Below are 9,742 nucleotides of genomic sequence, written 5' to 3'. Positions count from 1 at the left end.
AAGGAATTAAAAAATTTAATTTTTATGAAAGTCGTTCAACTTTAAAACCTATTTTTTATATTTTTAAACAAAAAGATGAATGTTTAAACTACAAGATTAATTGACTACCAAAAAAGACGAATTTCCAATAAAATTCAAGAATTCTCAACCAAAAATTTGAATTTTATAAGAAAGAAAGACAAATTTAAAACAAAAAAATTTAAGAAAGTAGTTCAACTTTAATACTCAGTTGTTAAATTTATAACCAAAAAGATGTATTTTTAATGCAAAATATTAATTTTCTTTCAAAAAAGCTTAATTTTTTAACAAAATTTAAGAATTTTAAATCAGAAAGTTGAATTTTCAATTAAAAAAGGTGAATTTAAAAAAAAGATTAATTAACTGCAAAAAATAGGAATTTTTAATCAATTGAAGAATCCTCAACCAAAAATTTAATTTTTAAGAAAGCAAGGAATCAAAAAATTTAATTTTTATGAAAGTCGTTCAACTTTAAAACCTATTTTTTATATTTTTAAACAAAAAGATGAATGTTTAAACTACAAGATTAATTCACTACCAAAAAAGACGAATTTCCAATAAAATTCATGAATTCTCAACCAAAAATTTGAATTTTATAAGAAAGAAAGACAAATTTAAAACAAAAAAATTTAAGAAAGTAGTTCAACTTTAATACTCAGTTGTTAAATTTATAACCAAAAAGATAAATTTCTAATCAAAAAGATTAATTTTCTACCAAAAACATTCGCATCTGGAAACGTGCTAAAAGCGTTTATTCCATATTATGTGTGTGAGAAAAAAAATTCTTCTAAATATAAAAAGTATACGTGTAACGTTACTTTGACTTTGTTTTTCTGAGACCCACCCTCCAAACAAAAAAAATTGTTAAATTTTTCAAAGTCGCCTACTTTTTCCTCTGCATAGTACGCCCTTGCTTATTCCGATGACGTCACGCGGCAACGTTAAACTGCATACCAATGGCTGCCAGTCCTCACTGCGCTTGCTTACAACAACCTGTTCACACTGACGTACCTTGGAATCACAAACCCAATCAAAACGACTCGCCCCGCTTTCCTCTCTTTCACAGTGTGTGACTCAGTGCGACTGTGTGCAACTGTGGAACTCACTAGTGTGTTGGTGTGGGTATTATCGTACTCGTATACACCACGAATCGCAGAACGCTGCACTAAACTACTTCAGTGCGCTCAGTATTGTTCAGTACTCTTACGGACCAGTCCGTAACTCGGATGTGTCTTTTCTTCCGATCTCGGTTCAGACGATAAGACTCAATTTATGACTCCGGGACTAAAAATTTTTTAATTTAAATTCAGTTTCTTGCACCAAGTCTAAATTGTACGCGAGTGAGCCACATCATTATATCGCTACCATGGTGAGCCGCTCGTTATCGTGCCCGTGAATTGTGCCACATACTTTCCACTCGAAGCCGGTCTTCGACGAGGACGAAATTTTTCCTGAGAGCTGGGATTGTTCCTATGAAATTCGTCGTGTCGAAAGTGCCCAGTGAATAACCCGTTGTACTATTTTAAACCTACCCGAGAGGAACACGCGTGATTTTTATTTAACGCGTTCATTTTTTTTTCTTAGTAACAAAAGCCATCATCCTGGACGTGTGAAACGTGTGTAACCTAGTCGCGCAAATAACCTAAAACAGAGTGATTTTTCGGAGCTGGAAGACAAGAATTTCTGAGTTGTGAGTGCGGAGATTAGAAAATTGCTGCTTGTCTCTTTGAAAAGGTAAGTTTTTGACACGAGGGTTTGGGAACATGTGGCGCTACATACGGTAATTAGAGTCACTTGGGTATTGGAAAAAAATATATTGGAAACAAGCGGGATCCACCCTAGAAATTTCGCATTTTTACGTGCCTTCATTCTTGGTATTTTTTTAAACTTTTATTATTGTTTATCATTGTAATCATGCCTCTAGAAAGCAAAAAATAGTTTTAATTCCTTTCATTGATTATTTTGTCGTACAAGTGTAATAGGGATTTGTTTTTATCAAAAAATTGATATATCTTTTAACAGTTCGTAATGCCTACGTTTGAGGTTATGTACTGAGGATGGTTGTAGAGCGTTGAACGTTTGAAGGTCGTGGACATTTCCTGTTGAAAGGTCTGAGGTAAAGTGGCTCAGATCTGTTTTCTAATTCAGTTACGAACATAAAAATTATTGAACTATTTTTTAGACCAAATTTTAATTTTTAAAGTCATTTTTTCCGCGTTTAATGTAAGGGTCGTCCATAAATGTCAGCAGTTTTAGGGGAAGGAGGTCACGCTAAAAACTACGTTTTGTTACAGTGGGAGGGGGCAGTGGAAGTAACGTTAGGAACTTGATAACATTTAGTTCGTTTCCTGTTGATAATTTTTAAAGAATTTCTCTTTTAAGAAACGTACCCTTTTTCTATTTGATTAAATTTTTTTTATTATTTTGTTAAATAAGCCACTGTTTTATTTAAATAAAAAATAGTTTCAGGCCAAAAATTCAGCTGGTTGGTTCAGAATTGAACTGCTTAGTTCAAAATTAATTGTTTTTTTGACAATTCATCTTCTAGGTTGATAATTTAACAACATATTTTGGGTTGAACTCTTGTTAAAAATTAAAAAATTTATATATTCTGTTGCAATTGTAACTATTGGTTAAAAATTAATTTTCTTAACTAATAATGTGAGCCATTCTATTTTTTGTTAAATATTGATATTTTCTAGTTGAAAATTCGTCTTCTTTTTTATCAAAAATTAATTTTCCAAAGTTATACTTTTTTATTAAAAATACAACTGTTTAACTCTACAATATTCCTAGACAATTAAATTATTCGGTTGAAAATTATTATTTTTTAATCATATTTTTAATGGTAATTTAACAATTTTATACAAAATTAATCTGTTTTGTTAAAAACTCATGTTTTTTTTTTTTTGTAAAAAAAAATCATCTTCTTGCTGCAAAAGTCAATTTTTTTTAAATTAAAAATTGATTTGTTTATATCTAAATTAATATAATTATATCCAGTCTTTTTGAAGATAAATCGTCCTTTTTTGACATTAAAGAATTTTATTAAACGTTAATGTATTTTTTTTTTGTAAATTTGTGTTTTTTGGTACAAATTTAATCTTTCGGTTTTAAAAATATCATCTTTTGGGTTGAAATCTTTTGTTGAAAATTCTCATTGTTTTTAGGATTCATAATTTTAGTTGATAATGTAACTATTTTTTGGAATCAATTTTTTTCACTTACAATTTAAGTATACCATTTTTGATGAAAATTAAAATTTTTTATTGTAATTTAATCTTTTCTAGTTAAAAATTAATGTATATTGTGAAAAATTCATCTTTTTTTTTCTTCGAAAATAATTCCTTTTGCTTGAAAATTCATCTCTTTGTTGCGAATTAAACTATTGGTTTAAAATCAATTTTTTATCTAACAGTGTAATTATTTCATTTTTCGTTAAAAATTTATATTTTTTATGGAAAATCGATCTTTTCTAATTGAACATTCATGTATTTCGTACAAAAATTCATATATTTTTTATAAAAAGTTAATCTTGGTTGAAATTGTATTCTTTTTTTTTATTAAAAATACAACTGTTTTGGTCTCAATTATTCTGATTAGTTGTGGATTCAAGAATTTGGTTGAAAATAATTTTTTTTTAAATTATATTTTTATGAATAATTAATCTTCTTGTGAAAAATTAACTTTTTCAATAAAAAATAATATTTATGAGTTAAAAATTCAACCGTTTTGTAAATAAATCATTCTTTTGGCTTTAACGTCAAACAATTTTATTAAAAATTAACCTATTTTGTTGCTAAAAATTAGTATTTTTTCGAAAATTAATTTTTTTTGGTTGAAAATTCATCTGTTTTGTTGTAAATGTAAATATTAGGTGTAAAACCATTTTTTAAACTAACGCTGTAACCATTCCAATTTTCGTTGAAAATTTATATTTTGTATGGAACATTTTTTTTCTTGTTGACAATTCATGTATTTCGTTCAAAATTCGTATTTTTTCTACCAAAAATTAATCTTGGTTGAAAATTTATCCTTTTTTTTTTTAATGAAATTTTATCCTTTTTGTTGATAATTAACTTTTTAAAATTAAAAAACCATATTTTTGGATTAAAAATTCAACCTTTTTGTAAATAATTCACCCTTTTAGCTATAAAAATAAACAATTTTATTAAAAAGAAAATGTATTTTTTTGAAAACTGTTGTTTTTAATTTTCATAATTTTAATTAAAAATACTTATCTTTTGTTGAATATGTAATTATTTTGTTGGGAAAAAAAATTAATTGTAAGTTGATCTTTTCTACTTGAAAATTAATGTAATATTTTGTAAAAAAATTCGTCTTTTTTATTCGACCATTAATCTTTTTGGTTAAAAATTCATGCTTTTTATTATTTGGTTGAAAGTTCGTATTTTTTTGTTCGAAAACTATTCTTCTTAGTTGACAATTCGACCTTTTAGCTTTAAAATTCAAGAATTTTGTTGAAAAATGAAATATTTTTTTATCTGCACATTTAACTCATCTGTTTTTTTTTTTTTAAATATTTCCCTAATCAGTTCAAAATGGGATTATTTTGTATAAAATTCATGTACTTAGTTTACAATTCGCCTTTTTGGGTAGAAATTTATTGTTAATTGTTGAAAATTCCTCTTTTTGGTTTAAGATTCAATTATTTGGTTAAAAATTCGTAGTTGTTAGTTCATTTAAACTGGTTAAACTTTTTTTGTTGACAACAATTAATTTTTTAAACCTTTTTTAAGTTGAAAATTCAGCTGGCTTTTACATAATTAGCTTTTTTTCACTTAAAAATAAACAAATGTTTGGTTAAAGATGAATCTGGTGTAGGTTTAATTTTAATTTTTTTTTTGTTAAAAATTAAAGCATTTGATTGTAAATTCCATTGCTAGTGCGAATTAATTATAAATAAAAATATAAATTAATAAATATATTTTAAATACTTATCTCAAGCAATTAATAATACGAATCATTTAGCCGTTAAAAAATAAAATATAAATATTAAAAACCGTATTACTAAATAAGATTTTAAGTTTCAGGAAAAACGTTTAATTATTTTGAAATTGTATTTTTTGAACAGTTTTTGTTAATTAATTTCTTGTTAGTGTCGCGTTTCACTAATTAAAAAAAAATTTACGATTTCATCAATAGAAAAATTTACAAAATTGGAAACAAAGTTTTGTAGAAAAAGTTTTCCCCGAAGAAATTAGCTATCATTTATTAAATTAATTTTTTTTCTTCAAAAATTGGCAAGAAGCAACAGTAAGAAAAACTTAAATTCCAAAGAAAATGGTTAAAACAAATGATTTTTCTGCGTTTTAACATTTCAGCATCCAGAATAATATAAATGTTTTTCCTAAATGCTTCTGATATGTATTTAAAATTTATTTATCAATTCTCTTTTTTATTTTAAATTTATTCGCACTAGTAATGTAATTTTTTTTAGGTTTTTTTATCATACTTTCTTATTTGTACACCTAAACGTAAACATGAACTGATCCTCAACTAAATTTAGTCGAAGTCTCAAATTTAAATTGTTTAAAATAGTACAATTCTAAGCTAAATTCCTTTTTAGAATAATTGTTGTGGAATAGAAAAGGTTAACATTGAAATAATTTGATGGTAACAAACTTCAAAATTATTTGTTTCTGATGTAAATTAATTGTGTTTTAAAATATTAGAGAATATTTTCAGTAAAGTATATTTTTAGCTCAATTTCATTGTTTACAAAATTTCCAAAACGCAAAAAATTAACGAAGAAGGTAAGACAACAATTATTATTTAAAATTATAATATGAAATCGGAACAATTTTATAATCAATTTATAATTTTACTTTCAAAAATTAAATGCTAATTTTTCAGATTTTTCCAAAAAAGTTAAAGATCTTCATTATTAATCAAAAAAAAAATGTCAAACAAAATTGGCCACTATTAAAAAAAAATATTGACAGAATTATTGGCATCCGGTCTAAACAGTTTTTTAATGTAAAAAGGAACCTTGACCCCAAATTGTATATTTCTGTAACAATCAGAGCAAAATTTTTAATATCTTGTAATTTAAAATGTGAAAATAAAGTTAAAATTTTATAATAATTTTCGTTTTAATGGAATAAATATATTTATAATGTTTTCATGAAAATGCAGTCTCCTGACATTAATATTGCGCAATATCGGCCAATGGCTATTTCCTGAATAATTAGATTATCTGAAAGCGTTCATGCCTTCAGTAACAATTTGGGTCAAAAGGTCATAATAGTAGGTACCTGAACCGGAAAATCAGAATTAACCCGCAAATTGCATTGTGGTTTATATAATGGGAAAGCGTTATAATTAAATTGTATTGTAACTTATTGTCATTTCTCTACTATATGGTGTATAATGTTTAAAAAAAAATCGGAAAATTTGACTTGGAACAGGGAAATTTTCACATGTAACGGGAATTTTGGAAAAAAAAGTTTAATTCTAATTTATAAGGCGGGATTTGAAAATAATTTTATATAATTTTGAAAAATTGGTACAGGAAATTGCAGCAGTAAAGAATTACAAATTAGAATTTAGGATAGGAAATTTTCTTAAAGAACTATTGCTTGACTTGGAATAGAAAATTGTTGACATGGAACGGGAATTTTGGAAAATAATTTTAATTCTGATTTCTAAGAAGGGAATTTTAGAAAACATCCCTGTTCAAATTGAGATTTCAGAATGATAATTCATTTCCAAAATTCCCGGTTTCAGATCAGAAATCTTTTAAAATATTTAGAAATCACTTGAAGTTTTTGAAACTTATTCAAACCCCTTGAATTTTTTTAAATTTCAGATTTCAAATGATATAAAAAATGTCAAAGATTTAAAGGACTCTTAACGGGTTTTTTTAAAGATAATTTTATTGAATAAATTGATTTTAAATTATATTCAAGGAATTTCAAATTATTTATACTTTTTGAAATTAATTTTTGCGTTTTCCAAACTTTTTAAGGAATTTTAAAGAATTTTTAGGGTGGTCGCTGGACCGGAAATTTGTTGAGACCAGGAAAAATTGGGAAATGGCAGTGAATTTATTTTTTGATCTAGAATGTTACGAATTTTTAAAGAAAAATATGTATGATTTAACCATTTTAAAATAATTAGTTGAATTTTTATCTTGTTTAATTAGGATATTATTCAGTTTATAATGCTTAATTCGAAAATTTTTTACTGGACAAAATTTCCCATTTTTTATTTTTAGGCGTACATTTGCAATTTAAATAATTTCTAGAAGAATTTAAAAATGGAAGATTTAAAAAAATGAAAATCAAAAGCCTTTGAAATTGAAAATTTTTGATCACAATTATTTTTATTTGATCAACTGTAACTATAAATGAATGAATTATTTCAAAATTGAATTGTAATTGAAGTATCAAAAAGTGAAAAATAATTGATTTGTTAAGATGAATGAATTTGAAACACAATTGTTTGAAATAGAAATCCTTGAATAATTAAAATTTCAAGGGGTTTTTAAACTTTAAACGTTAGGATTTTAATTGTTCTTTTTGAAAAATGTTAATTTCTAAGTGAAATTTTTTAATTTGAATGCATAATTAACAATTGAAAGCTTATTATTTTTATCACAATTTGAATAAATTTTTAGAGATATTTGGAGGTTTTGAAAAGATTTAACATTAATTTAAAATTTGAAAGTATTTCAAATAATTTAAATGAAATGTGCGTTCCAAAAAAATCCGACTATTTGTACCGGAATTATGGTGCAAATATCGATGACTTATTTTTGAACAAAATGTAGATTTTTACTGCCTTTAAACAAAAATTTACAAGCTTTCTAATCATTGTGAAATGCTTCAAAACAATGCATACATTTTCTTAAGATTGCCAGGAAAATTGAAAATGATTTTTATTTTGAAAAGTTAGTTGAAATTTGATTCATTTTAAAAGATATTCAGAGGTTATGACAAGCTTTTAATAATAATTCTAAATTAAAAAAAAATTGTAGCATGTATATTTTTTAAGTTTGAAATAAAATTTTAAGTTTTTTTAAGGATATCTAAGCTATTTAAAATAAAAATAATTCGAATTTTAATGTGAAAATTCTTCAGTTTAAACCAAAATAATCATTCAAGTTTTAATGATTTTAGCTTAAAATTAATCAAAATACTGTAATTTTTAAATTTATTGATTGATTCTTCAATTTAGAGCATTGAAAACGATAACATGGATTTATATTTTTGGAACTGAATTTGAACCTTTTGAAATCTAAAATTTATAAAAGTTCTAAGTTCTTGAGATTAAATGTATTTAATTTGAAATTCTGAAATTGAAAAGTGTTACTACTTTCTATTTTATAGGTGTAAATTATTAAACATATGAAGACAAAATTTTTTGTTTAAAAAAATTTTCACTGAATTTTAAATATTTTAAATTTAAGAGTTCCACCTTGAGTGTTTTAATTTTTAGTTAATTTTTCATTAATTTAAATGGAAAAAATTGAGCAGCTTTAAGAGTTCGAATTTTGTAATTTAATCGACCGTGAAAAGTGTTTGCGAACCGAGAAAAAGCTGGAATTTTGTTCTTCGATTAAAACAGCTGCCCTGCTTTAGGATTTTCAAAGATTTTAAAGTGTTTCAAAGAATTTTGTACGATTTTCAAAGATTTTAAGGAATTTCAAAAAAATGTGTAGGATTTTAAGGGATATATAGAGAACTTTGGAAAAGAAATGAACTTTTATTGAATTTCAAGGAATTCATAGCGATGCCAAAAATTGTAAAGAAGTTTTAAGGATTTCTAGGGATTCGATCGGTTTTTTTTTTTATAGAACTTTATTGAATAAGTTCATTTCAAATTATATTTGAGGGTTTTCAAATAATTTATACTTTTTTGAGTGTTTTCCTACATTTTCCAACGATTTTAATTTATATTAAGGAATTTTAATTAATTTAAAAAAAATTCAAAGAATTTTGTAGGATTTTAAAAGATTTTAAGGAATTTCCAAAAAAGTTGTAGAATTTCCAAATATTTTAAGTCATTTATAGAGAAATTTGGAAAATAAATGAACTTGCATTGAATTTTAAGGGAGTCATAGAGATTCGAAAAACTTCAAGGGATTTTAAGGATTTCTAGGGATTGAAACGGTTTACTTTTTAAAAAGAAATTTATTGAATAAGTTCAATTCAAATTATATTTGAGGTCTTTAAAATAATTTATACTTTTTTGAGTGATTTTCTAGATTTTCTAAAGATTTAAATTTATTTGAAGGAATTTCAAAGAATTTATTGGAATTTCCGAAGATTTCTAGTAATTTTAAAGAATTTTGTAGGGTTTTTAAAGATCTAAAATAATTTTAAAGAGTTTCCAAGAATTTTATAGGATTTTCAAAGATTTTTATGAGATTCAAACAAATGTCTAGGATTTCCAAAAGCGATTCTAAAAATTTTAAGGTTATTTTCAGGGTTTCTAGGGATTCGAACGGGGGGTTTTTTTTTTTTAAAAGAACTTTATTGAATAAGTTCAATTCAAATTATTTTTGAGGGCTTTAAAATAATTAATACTTTTTTGAGTGAATTTCTAGATTTTCTAAAGATTTAAAATTATTTGAAGGAATTTATTGGAATTTCCTAAGATTTCTAGTAATTTTAAAGAATTTTATAGGATTTTTAAAGATTTTTATGAATTTCAAACAAATTTCTAGGATTTCGAAAGCGATTACAAAAATTTTAAG

General features: G+C 24.7%; 1 protein-coding gene across 3 annotated transcripts in view; it reads left to right on the top strand.

Annotated features, from left to right (window-relative positions):
- Positions 1 to 1,108: 1,108 nt before the first annotated feature.
- Positions 1,109 to 9,742, top strand: part of LOC117179683 (polypeptide N-acetylgalactosaminyltransferase 5) — a 149,264-nt gene continuing 140,630 nt past the window's right edge. Inside the window, exons 1-2 of one of the 3 annotated variants that reach the window (XM_033371706.1) lie at positions 1,116 to 1,518; positions 1,603 to 1,752. The gene's annotated coding sequence lies outside the window, so the exon portion shown is untranslated. Of the gene's footprint in view, positions 1,753 to 9,742 lie in introns of all 3 variants that reach the window. The other 2 variants (XM_033371707.1, XM_033371705.1) reach the window with 2 other exon arrangements.

Source organism: Belonocnema kinseyi, chromosome 9, assembly GCF_010883055.1.
Source record: "Belonocnema kinseyi isolate 2016_QV_RU_SX_M_011 chromosome 9, B_treatae_v1, whole genome shotgun sequence".
Taxonomy (NCBI): Eukaryota; Metazoa; Arthropoda; class Insecta; order Hymenoptera; family Cynipidae; genus Belonocnema; species Belonocnema kinseyi.
This window is presented reverse-complemented; position numbering and strand designations above follow the sequence as displayed.